This window comes from Scylla paramamosain, chromosome 3, assembly GCF_035594125.1.
Source record: "Scylla paramamosain isolate STU-SP2022 chromosome 3, ASM3559412v1, whole genome shotgun sequence".
Taxonomy (NCBI): domain Eukaryota; kingdom Metazoa; phylum Arthropoda; class Malacostraca; order Decapoda; family Portunidae; genus Scylla; species Scylla paramamosain.
The window spans coordinates 14,775,001-14,787,741 of record NC_087153.1 but is presented as its reverse complement, the minus strand read 5'-3'; the positions used below and the strand labels follow the sequence as shown (position 1 = coordinate 14,787,741).

Here is a 12,741-nt window from a genome sequence, read left to right as displayed (position 1 = left end):
GTGGAACCCAAATTGAAAGTTCAAAGCGGATTAAACTTGCCGATGAATCACAATCCGGCCCCACGTGGGGTTAAAAATATATTGTATTCCTGTTATTTTTATATTATTTCATTTTTTTACCGGTTCATTCATTCCAGGAAGGGTATTAATGGGCACAAGCCTTTGCTACTTCAAATCTGCGACAGACGACGAGAATTTTTTTTTTTTTCAATGCAGTGTGGTTGATGCTATGCTATTGATGCTCCTCTTGACATACTAAACTTTCTTTCATTTGTCAATGTACCTCCACTTACTTTATTACACTTATTCACGGAAAATATTGCATGCATTTACATCAGAAGTTAAATCTGTACTCCCTACTCTCAATTTCCGTTGAAGAGTACGTGGTATACAATAAACATGTGTTTGCTCCTTCTTGTGAACTCTAAAGGTTTCCTCTACTGCTAAAGGTAGGAATGAAATAGAGTGAAAAAAGGAGCTTCTTTCTAATCTTGCGTTCCATGATAACCCTTACACTGACATGGTTGTTCTTTGTTGACGATGAAAGAAATAAGCAAAGAAAATGCCTGCATCGACACACGGGGGTGGGGGGGGAAGGAATATAAGTTTAATCTATTAATTTCAAGTTTTATTTATTTATTTATTTTATTTTACCTACCAATTAAGGGACTTTAGTAATCTATTCATTTCAAGTTTTATTTATTTATTTATTTATTTTACCTACCAATGAAGGGACTTTAGTATAAAAATAACAGCCTGGGAAATTAGAGGTTATTATGGGATATTTTGTTTAGCAGTGGAAGAGTTAAGGCACAACACCAGAAACATCCTGAGATAGTCAGCGCAGAGTGTGGTTCATGGTGTCGCCCTCCGGCTTGCGACATAAAGCAAACCCAGCGGGGAAGTCAAGGGTGTAAAACTATGAGGTGAGAGGCGGGATCTGGGTGGTCACAAGGGTGAGATGACGCACAGAAGTATTGCTTTTAGTAGCACCCTGGGTCAGATTGGTGCAGCAGTAAAGAGTTCTCCATCACTCACAAAACGGCGCCAGGAGAAATTGTTACAGTAAAAGTAAAGAGTTACGAGCGGAGGCTGAGTCTTACTTCTTGCAATTCTTTTTCTCGATACAGAAAATAATACCAGCGCTAGTCCGCCGACACTCAGGGCGAGAAATATTGTTTTGTGAAGACTATAAACACACTTTGTACTCAGCATAAAATTCTGCGCTGGAGAGGAAGGAAAAATTTCAGCAAATCATTTCAATATGATTACTGAAGCTATAATACTACGTTTTAACATATTTTTTACATATTTTACATATTCATGCACATTGTAATTGCTGTTCTAATTTCCTGTGTGTGTGTGTGTGTGTGTGTGTGTGTATATATATATATATATATATATATATATATAATATATATATATATATATATATATATATATATATATATATATATATATATATATATATATATATATATATATATATATATATATATAATATTATATATATATACGAGTATATATATATATATATATATATATATATATATATATATATATATATATATATATATATATATATATATATATATATATATATATATATATATATATATATATGTATATATGAACATAGAGAGTTAGAATATAAAATATAATATAGGCTGGTTATTACCTCTCCTTGACTCCATTCACACCAGGTAATAACCAGCCTATATTATTTTATATTCTACTCTCTATGTTCATGTTTTCACTGATATATATATTTTCTTCTTTTATGTATTTTTTGAGTGAAATAATCTTTAAGTTGTATGTTTTGATTGTTTTTAACTGTTTTATGTGTTTTTAGCTTGAAAATGTCATGTGCATGTGGCGAAACGTCGCGCAATAAAGAAGGTAAGGATCCTGTTCGATCTGTTCCTCACTCCTTCACACATACTCCATCATGTCTGATTAGAAGTGTGTGTGTGTGTGTGTGTGTGTGGTGTGTGTGTGTGTGTGTGTGTGTGTGTGTGTGTGTGTGTGTGTGTGTGTGTGTGTGTGTGTGTGTGTGTGTGTGTGTGTGTGTGTGTGTGTGTGTGTGTGTGTGTGTGTGTGGTGTGTTCTATAGATTAGTACTGTCAAATTTATCAATCGTTCTGATAAATATTCAGGTCGCTAAATGAAGTCTCAGACATCACAAAATCTGTCGCGCTTATCTCTGGCACAGGAAAATACCTTTTGCACCGACACTCAAGGTTGTGTGATTACCAAATGAACAAGCTTGACAAACAGACTTGACGAGTTTCACTTATACTTATTATGTCATTATCATTATTACAAAACAATTTTTCATTAGGTCCTTGTATTTTTGTCCCAAGGCTTTCTGTGAAGTGATAGTTATTTATACTGACTAATATAACAAGCTCACTTGTAGATTCCAGTGACAGACTGTTAGATTGTATACAATAATTCTAATGAAGTCCCCGTTTTATATTTCTAAAGCTCTTTGCTGAATAACATATTCCTACTGAGCAATGCACCAAATGATTAATGAATGCAATTAACACATTACTAACATACACAACAGTCTTTCACTCGTACGTCCTCTTATTTTGAGTTTCCCCAGTGTTGCACTGTTTACACTCGGAATGTACCAACCTTCCCCACTCATCACCATTCGGTACTTGCAGGCAGTATATCTTCCCACCGTAATGAATGCAACACTTTTACTTTGTCAGGTGTCTATTGATTATCTTTTGTTCCTGAAGCTCATTCCTCTCTTTTGACAGGCAATTCATCTGTCATACACTAACCGCTCCCGTCCATTACCTCATCTGTCTTGTACCCACTACTGTAATTAGTGTATACGCTGGGAACACGCTCCTAAAATGCCATTATGTAAAATTAGCACACAGCCTGGCATTGAATTTGTAAGCCAGACGCGCCATGTCCCGAGGTGCTTTTACTTTTTAATCCTGATATGATGGGATCGAAAATTTTAACTTTCGTTAATTTCAGTAGGAGCTGTCCAGCATTTCAAGTTGAGCGGAGTTAGTTTCATATTCCAAGTCAGCATCGTTGCTGTGAAAAAGAAAGGAGGGCAGAAAGGCACAGACAGACCGAGGACTCGTGTAATATGCATAGATGCAAGCGTTTTGTGGCTGGTATTAATTTTGATCCATTTAAGACTAGATTCTTATTAACACATTGGCCAGATTCCACATACACTCAGATATAAGAACAAAAAATATTATTTCACACTAATTCATAACCTAACCTATAACATCAACGATATATATACGTACATTCATGACCGATTCCTCATATAGCCATATATAAAGTCAGATTATCAAGGAACTTTTCAGTGGCACCGAAATGAGTATTATACGATCAAAACAGTTTACAAACGCTCATGATTAGCAGAGGGACGCACTGGGCCAGACTCCCCCGCATGCGGACTGACGGGCGGCTCACTCCTGTCTCATTAACTATTTATATACAACACCCTAATGCCCGGCTCTGGAGAATCAGCAAAACATGTAAGTACGTGTAATTAAAAGTCTTCTGAGAGAAAACGAGGCAAGGCCAGGTTAAATTTAGAGGAGAGAGAGAGAGAGAGAGAGAGAGAGAGAGAGAGAGAGAGAGAGAGAGAGAGAGAGAGAGAGAGAGAGAGAGAGAGAGAGAGAGAGAGAGATAGTATATTTTAACGTCAGCTTCTGCAGTGTAAGGTTTCGGCCTCGTTAGGTCTCGTCGTCTTCATAACGTGAGTCTGAAAAAGCAGAATTCAGCTCGTGAATCACGTGCTCTAATTTTGGGTGAAAATGATTTTCCAGCTGAGCGAGGCGAGGATGCATCAGGACGTCCTTTTGGGGGCGATCTGGCGTGGGTGAGGGCGAGCAGTGATGGCATGGAGGGAGGGCGTGCAGTGGGTTGTTCGACGTAAAGTTGGAGTAGGAGGGCACAGGCAGACTCGTGTTGCAGTGAGGCGTGGATCACTGTGGCTGAGATCTTTATACAGGACATGTCTCTTGATGTTCTTCCTATATCGTCATCTTCTATATATTTGCAGTGGAGGATGGAAAGAGAGAGAGAGAGAGAGAGAGAGAGAGAGAGAGAGAGAGAGAGAGAGAGAGAGAGAGAGAGAGAGAGAGAGAGAGAGAGAGAGAGAGAGAGAGAGAGAGAGAGAGAGAGAGAGAGAGAGAGAGAGAGAGAGAGCTGCAATTGTGATTCAAATCTGTGATGCAAATTAGCTGAAATCTGAATAGCCGCTTTGTCAAAAATGCTGAGCTATACTTACAAATAAAAATTAGTTTTAATTTAAAAGAAAGTTTGTTGGATGTTTACCGCGATTCCCTCAGGCAGGGGTGGAAAAAAAACTCGGGTTTAAAGAAAAATCCACTGTGTTTTTAGAATTTTAGTTTTTTAGGGGGTTTTATTGTTTTTTTCGGATTTTACTTTTTTTATTATTCCTCATATGTATATATAAATCAGTTTAAATAAGCAATTAAAAAGTAATTTAGAGTGAAACAAAAGTGTTATCTGAAGGACGGACACTTGTTTAGGTCACGTTGATACAGGTTGGTCCGGTTGCACAAAGCCTGTGTTAACTTGTCCTTTACAAGAAATGAACGGGTCACGCTTGACTACTTCTATATTTTTTTTTTTTTTTATGTATATGTACAGACAGCTTGTATTTTTTTTATGTATATGTACAGACGGCTCCCTACTTGATGAAATAGCCTTCCTACGCTTATTTTTAACTAAAGCCACATGTTAACTCAAGGGATTTTAATAGGTAAATATCAAAGGCCGGAAGTCATGACGTGTTAATTAAGACACACTTCATTTCTCATCCCCACTCCAAACCTGCCTCCCCATCCCCACTCCCTCCTTGTTCCTACATTTCTCACACCATCTTAGTTCCTGCATCTAAGCCCCACCTCCCCCCTTCTCTCTCTCTCTCTCTCTCTCTCTCTCTCTCTCTCTCTCTCTCTCTCTCTCTCTCTCTCTCTCTCTCTCTCTCTCTCTGTATGTATGTATGTATGAAAGAAGTATGAGAAGTATGGTGGATGGGGAGAGGGAAGGGCGTGGGGATGTGGAGGGGGAAGGGAACGGGGATGTGGAGGGTGAGAGTAAGAAGGCAGGCCAGGAATGCTTTTGAGTCACTCTGTTCGTCTGTGTCTGTACATAAATGAAACTGCAATTCCTTAAAGATTTGAATTACTGCATCACTCCTTTTTTGTTTTTTTCTGAGTGGTGTCTTTGGAAAGTATACTGTTAGCGGTAGTTGTTGTTGTTACTATTTCTATTATTATTATTATTATTATTATTATTATTATTATTATTATTATTATTATTATTTCCAGACTTTCTATAGATAACTTTGTTAAACTCAAAACAACCCACAGCAGTCAAAGGATTAATTATATTCTCGCTGCTGAATTGTTATTGTCCATATTATTATCATTATTATCATTATCATCAGTATTACTATTTACATATTTATTAATTTATTTTACTTATTACTCGATGGCTGATGTCATGATTATCAAAACAACACAACATCCTCTTAATGGGTCGCCACACATGAGCACCACAGCCCAGTGTTGCCCCATCACTGCCACTCCATCACCAGGCCCACGCCCCCCGCCGCTGTTCCCACATCACCGGCAGCGGTTTCCATCACCAGCATGAGGGGCTCTCGTCATGGGGCCAGACACGCTTTGATGGTGAGCGCCTTCCGCCCTCCGTGTCCAGCCCAGTAATGGTGGCAGGCCTTTGTGTATCCTCAGCGTCTGCTTCTTGTATGCAGTTAGATAAATCATTGTTATGTAAATTTTCTATGCTGCATTTCTTGGTTTATTTTTACTGTTTCTTTTATTCAGATTTCTTGCTGATGAAATCTTTCCTGTATTCTATATATATTTTTCTTTTTATTCGTGAAGTTTTTGAATGCTACCGTATGTGGTATCTTGTCTTTTTTTTTTTTTTTTTTTCTGCTGTATATCTTCTGTAAATCTGACGTCGGGTTTCGAGCTATGGGACACCGGAACGTTTTATCCTGCCACACACAACAAGGTCTTAGTCTTAGAACACCACCGATGACAGATACTCCTCTGCCTCCACTCCCTGTGTCAGTTGCACGCCACGGAACGCTGACTGCTGTTCCCTAATCATTAAAAGTGTTGCGTTTGTTCTTGCCTTCCTTCCCGTCCGCGTCGCTCACCTCTAGTATTATCAACATTACTCCAAGACTGCAGCACTGCGCACCCTAACTAGAAACAACACGGGCACTCACCACCTTTATTTGGTATCTTTCCCCATGAACGTATCTGTCTTAATCTGGTCCCACGAGCGAGCACGTCTGTGTACCCGGGTCCATGTTACACACAGCTTGGCGGACGCTTCCCAGTCCCAGGACCTTCCACTTTGATACAACGCCTCACTTCTCTCCTTCTCCCGATCTTATCCTGCGTAATACCTCCTTTAGTGTGTGAGATCAATGGACAAATAAAGATGAGTCGCTCTCAAGGTGGAGAGAGAGAGAGAGAGAGAGAGAGAGAGAGAGAGAGAGAGAGAGAGAGAGAGAGAGAGAGAGAGAGAGAGAGAGAGAGAGAGAGAGAGAGAGAGAGAGAGAGAGAGCACGTGCAGCATTACTGCCTCCTGTCCACCATATCGGCAGGCTTTACCTCCTCCTATCTTACCTATTTGATCAGGCGCTTACCAAAGTAAGGAGTGTTTTGGTTAGTGGGACTGTGAAACTATCCTAGAGATATTACTGTTACTGTTGTGTTACTGGCAATTACTCTACAATCAAGTAAAAATATAATGGTGGACGTGTTGCGGAATTGCTGCCAAATGCTCACGCAACTGACAGCACTGTCTACATAATTTTATGGTAAGGTTGAATCCTGTGATTATTACTGCCCTTTAGTATTTTACAGAATACATGATACAGCACGCTGATTGTGTGATCCGTGCACAACATAGGGAAAGCAATAAAAGAACAAATAGTGTTGTGAATATAGAGCAGTAGTCAATAAACTCTCATCACAAACCCATGCTGGCTTACACAGCTTTCTCGGCTCTAATGAGCAGACTATAAGGTGTGAGACTCTGAAAATAGCAGGTCGCCGCTTCCTGGATCCCATAGCAACCCACCTCATTAATTTGCCGTAAGCTCCGTCACCCGTGCCTCGCTTCCACCGCCCATTCTTCACTCCATTAATAACCTTTTTCACGCACACGGACAACAATATATACATATATATATATATATATATATATATATATATATATATATATATATATATATATATATATATATATATATATATATATATATATATATATATATTGCTTGCAACGTTTCACTTTCACAGAAGGCATCATCAGGCATTGCATGGCGTGGAGAAGATGTAGAGTCCTCAACACTATATCAAGACCCATCCGTGAATTGTATTCACTGAGGTGCAGTGCAGATTACGATCCATCCCATTAATTTGAAGTTACTTGAAAAGTTGTTCCCTGAGTTAGTTATGTTGATGGTAAACGGATTCCGTGTTATTGATGTGGTGAACAGAACTACTTCTTCAATTTATTGGTTGGAACGTTTCACCTTCGCAGGAGGCATCATCTGGCTTGTGTGCTCTCGATGGTGGTGTGGTGAGGACCGAGCCCTCACCACACGGCTCCAAGCAAGGTGTAACTCCCGCTACACTGATTAACGCAGTACTGCTTCACGCCCTCCTACAACCGTATTGCCACGAAACTCTTAAGGGAGGAAAGATTACTCGGGTGTTAGTTGACTAGTGTAACAAGTGAATCAATACGAGTAGAATCACCGCAAAATGATCAATTCATTCTAGTGAAAGAGTCTGACATGATTTAGGATTTTTTTCTTCTTTCTTCCTTCTCTGTGTAAGATTACGCAACTCATTCGGCTGCACGATACATTATATTTAATTATCGCAGGCCCAATGCTTTAAATTTTGTTAATTTCACGAGCTGTTTTTGTATATTGCATTTAGTAAAGGCACCGAAAAGAAACACATTCATCGGCTAACATCTGACATGACTTTGCATCACATTTAAACAATTAGTGCTTGTCATATCGCACGAATTTTCCTGATACGTGTCTTCCGTTTAATAGTCTGTACAGTGCAAATGTGCTCAAGTGAGGTGATACAGTCATTGTCATTCCTGTTACTGGTAATAAAAGAGTTAGGACAAATCATTTTATATCAACAAAGAGAACAAACCAACGACAAGGCATCATTTTTTTTAATTTTTATTTATTTATTTATTTTTTTTTTTTTATGTATTACTCTATTTTCAACGTTCGGATTCCCTTAATGAATCAGGGTTGGAATGGTGTTTCCTAACGGACAAGCGGTTTTGGCGTATGGAAACCATTGATCTTAGTGGATGCGTTTCCGACCCTTGGACCGTGGCAAGGAATTCCAACCCGTGCGCTGAGTACACATAGGTCCCCGCCCACACGCGACACCATTGTACCACAACACTCGCACCTTGTCATCATGAACACTAGGAAAAGAAAAGAAGTAGTAGTAGTAGTAATAGAAGTAGTAGCAGCAGCAGTAGTAGTAGTAGTAATAGTAGTAGTAGTAGTAGTAGTAGGAGGAGGAGGAGGAGGAGGAGGAGGAGGAGTAGTAGTTAGTGGTAGTAGTAGTAGTAGTAGTAGTAGTAGCAGTAGTAATATCCCTGCATATAATGGCCTGTAATGCTTGACCATTACAGCAAATTCTGAATAAACGAACATTAATGTCTGGATGCAAATCACTGCCTCATTACCCGAGAAATTAGCATTCCTACTGCTGCCTTACTTTTAATGTAATTTTAAGAGTGAATCTTGTTTAACATTTTCAGAATCAAGCGTCTCTTATAAAAAAAAAAAAATGCACCAGGCTCCACGGCCTGTCACAAAGATTACTCTTAAAAACCATGAATTTCATAAGCCTGCTTTTCAGTGACGATGCAGATGTTGTTAAACTATTCACTACAACCCTGATAACATCCTTGAACACACCAGTAACTTCTACCGTCTTAAAATTAGTCAGCGAAAGATGCCTCAGTATTCAAGTTTAGTAAGAATACAATTCTAAGATTCCCTGCATCATTACGTCATAATCAGTACATGGGAACAGGCTAGCCTTTAATAAATGCACGGCTGGGCTATACACATGTTAACAGGCTATGGGCGATTTTCAAGTAATTACGTAGCCTAAAACACAAAGCAAATTCACTGCGGTACTGTCTGGTGAAGCATCTGGTATACAAATACTAATGTCCACTTTATACGAGGGTATATTTATTCACTTAGTCTTTATTTATTTATCTATTTTTCGTATGATACAGCTACAATGGCCGTGAGGAAGGATGTCAAGAGAGCATGTCTTTACGTTAGCAGTTTATTATTAACTTTCTTCTCCATACGATTCAATTTCAGCATTGGGGAAGTCAAGCTACAGATACTGACTGAATATAACTACACTTTAGCCATTAGTAGATGCATTGCCACCAGGCAGTATACTAATAACATACGTAATTACTTCATCAGAATATCACCTCATGAACAAGAAACAAGGAACACTCACTATACCAAGGCGTTTCTCCGCGACTAGGCTGCTGCTTTCCCAGTGTGTCCCCTCACGGTGGATCGAGTGTTTATTTTCTTTATGAAGCAGCTTTCCCCTTAAAGTCTTATCCCGAGGGCACTAGGCACATATCAAGAATGTTTCTGCCACTCTTCCTTCGTAAATACACTTGTATAATCAATAGGCAGTCGTCTTATTTCGATCCTTTTCCTCTGAGCACGTAAAATCCTCGCTGGCGTCTACTACTTGTGACGTCATCAGGTGTGAACTAGTCTTCTAAAATAGATTTGTAGCCTAAAACACCAAAAACAGCTCATATTTTTTTTTTTTTCTATGTAGCCATGCAAAACATTATTATTTTTTTTATAGTGCTCTGAATGTCAACAAAGTACGAACGTAGCGGTGAATAGGTTAGTGATGAAGAATATTATTATTTGACAATACAGGAACGTGGCTCGCAACCCCTATAATGTCGACATGTTTAATTGGAATGAGAGTTCGAATTAAGGTTCATAAGATCTCACTATATACATAGTGTTTGCCGCTAACACCCTTAGGAAGGCTTAGGACATAAGAGTATGATTTTTTTCTCCCTTGCAAAAGGAAAACAAATACTTAGCAAAGAAAGTTTGATATCCTGTTGAAATCTATGAGTGCCGTCGTTTGCCAGCAGCTGCTAACTGCTCAGTGACCGCCAGTGGTGTGATAACTTTAATAGGTGAATAGTATGTCTGGCGGCTGGAGTAGGCTTCTTACCTTAGATTGGGTTTCCTTCATACTCAAGACAAGGTTAGTAATGATTATGTAGGTTGATGTGTTACCTTCTACAAGTAGGATGTTACAGTATTGCTTTAGACAACCGTTATTGTGTTTTATATTGTGAATTTGTACTAATTACCTTTTATCACCGTGTTATCACCCTTGTTTTTGTTTACCAGTAACGTAATGCTCCTGTTATCTGTAACAAAGGCTGTGGATTATAATTGTTTTAGTTGAAAATACTGAATGATGCAGTATTACTTAACTCCTTGTCTACAGTGAATTTGACAGCAGGAATGGATGATGGCATCTAGTACCCCCCCCTCACCTCTCTCTCTCTCTCTCTCTCTCTCTCTCTCTCTCTCTCTCTCTCTCTGTGTGTGTGTGTGTGTGTGTGTGTGTGTGTGTGTGTGTGTAAATAGTGTGAATTCAGTAAAAAGTGTATCATTAGCAAGCACGTTCCTGTCTTTAGAGGCGAGTGTTTGGAGACGGCTCCTCAATGTCAGTCGGGTGAACGTTGCCTCTCCCAAATTAGCTGATAACATCCGACCACGGGGATGGTTTCCTTGACATTGGTCATACCAGTGCTTATTCTTGTGTGGTGCTTTCGGCTTCCTAATGAGGTGCGCTAAATTGTTATTGATGTTATCATCGTTGCGTTGAAAATAGTTTATCTTAAATATGTGATGATCCTTACTGGCATGTTAGTATTGTAAGTATCGCTACTATCAATTTCAGACCACATGAAGCATCGTTTTTTGCAGATATCTTCAACACAAACAGTTGGATCAATATGACATTTCGGCGCAGCTTGTTTGAAACCGTCCCCTAATTTATGACACCAGAGTGCATTACCAAATGTGTCTCGTGTAGGAGTTTAATCTTCGCTTCCAAGGAGAAATTTGCAAGAGCTGAGTAGACATTCGGACAGGCCGTCTGAAATTAATAGTAATTACGTTTCGGTGTGCCATGACTTGTCTGTCTTTTTCTGTGTTGATCACCAAAATGCCGGTCAGCTCGTCCCATATCCAACTCGGCCCATAAACAAGTCTGACCACTGCACTGGTCTGGCCCATTGTGTATTCAACACAAAAAAACACCTGCTAGAAATGACAATATAAATTTAATGTATTCCCTTCAAGCGCACAATGCATATTTACACGGTACAGTAAGTTGCAGGCAGTTGCTAAAATCAAAAGTAATAAAAAATATACGTACTAAAACATGAAATTACATTGACTAAAAACAACTGCCACTTCTCAATAAACTTTTCTTGCAGACCTCTCACCAGCGTTGTGCTCCTCCCAGAGCTTAACAAGTTGACCATGATGTGTTGTGTATTTGATACGCTATCTTCTTAGTGCCTTCTCATCTGAGAGGAGACGCACTTGCAGAGTTACTAGTATGGCCTCGTCACTGAGTAATTGTATGAGCAAATCAAAGCTGAGTTGTCCTTTTGTGGGTCTTCCTATTTAGCCTATTATGACGACACACACACACACACACACACACACACACACACACACACACACACACACACACACACACAATCATTATTTGTACGGATACTTGTACGCACCACACACTGGGAGGAAAAATGTCAGAATAGATCCTGGTATTTTTTTATGTAGTCTGGAAGACTTACGAGGACCTGAGAACCGTTTGCTTTTCTGTAAAATCTTATGAAGAGTTCTTCAGTATGCCCTGCAGGAATTTAAGGCAATGTCAGGACTTTCGTGAGATATTTATGCGTTTCAACATCATTTCTGTAGGTTGATGTACTTGTAGGCCCAATTCTTGAATTTTCCACTACACTGCCTGTTTCCTTGTTTGAATGATTGCCGCTGATCACCACTTGTTTTGATTTTTGTTTTACCTCCCCTCTTCTTTGCTGTTTTGAGTTTAGATGAAGTACTTGCCCAGTTGATGATGCTTGTTGTGTTGGTAGGAGGAGGACCGGTAGTGAGGCAGTAGTTCTGATAGCTTGGACGTCATGGGTATAAGTTGATATAGTTGGTGTGTGCGAGTAAAAGACCTATCATCAGAGTTCTTCTTGATTTAATAATAGGTAGAATGTACACACTTGATACGAAACGAGACTGTAACGTGACGATTGGTTGTTCTCTCTCTCTCTCTCTCTCTGAAGTGATATGAAATGATGACTGAGCAGCGTCTCTCAAGACTGATTGTAACGGAGCGGAACTGAGTGAGAGACCAAGACTGAATGCTCGTGACTGGGTGGCTGACAGACTGGGACTGAGAGAGCTCGTTAGCATGCGGATTGTATTTATCTGAAGTAAGTGGATCACGTTTTGGTTTTGGGAGCGAAGAAATGATCAATGAGATGCCATGATATGAGATGAAGGAGCCAATAGGAGGG

At 39.4% G+C, this 12,741-nt stretch overlaps 1 long non-coding RNA gene across 1 annotated transcript in view; it reads left to right on the top strand.

Annotated features, from left to right (window-relative positions):
* The first annotated feature begins 10,259 nt into the window (after nucleotides 1–10,259).
* LOC135116330 (uncharacterized) overlaps nucleotides 10,260–12,741 on the top strand; it is a 178,440-nt gene continuing 175,958 nt past the window's right edge. Inside the window, exon 1 of the long non-coding RNA XR_010276240.1 lies at nucleotides 10,260–10,391. This is a non-coding gene — a long non-coding RNA (uncharacterized LOC135116330). The remainder of the gene's footprint in view (nucleotides 10,392–12,741) is intronic.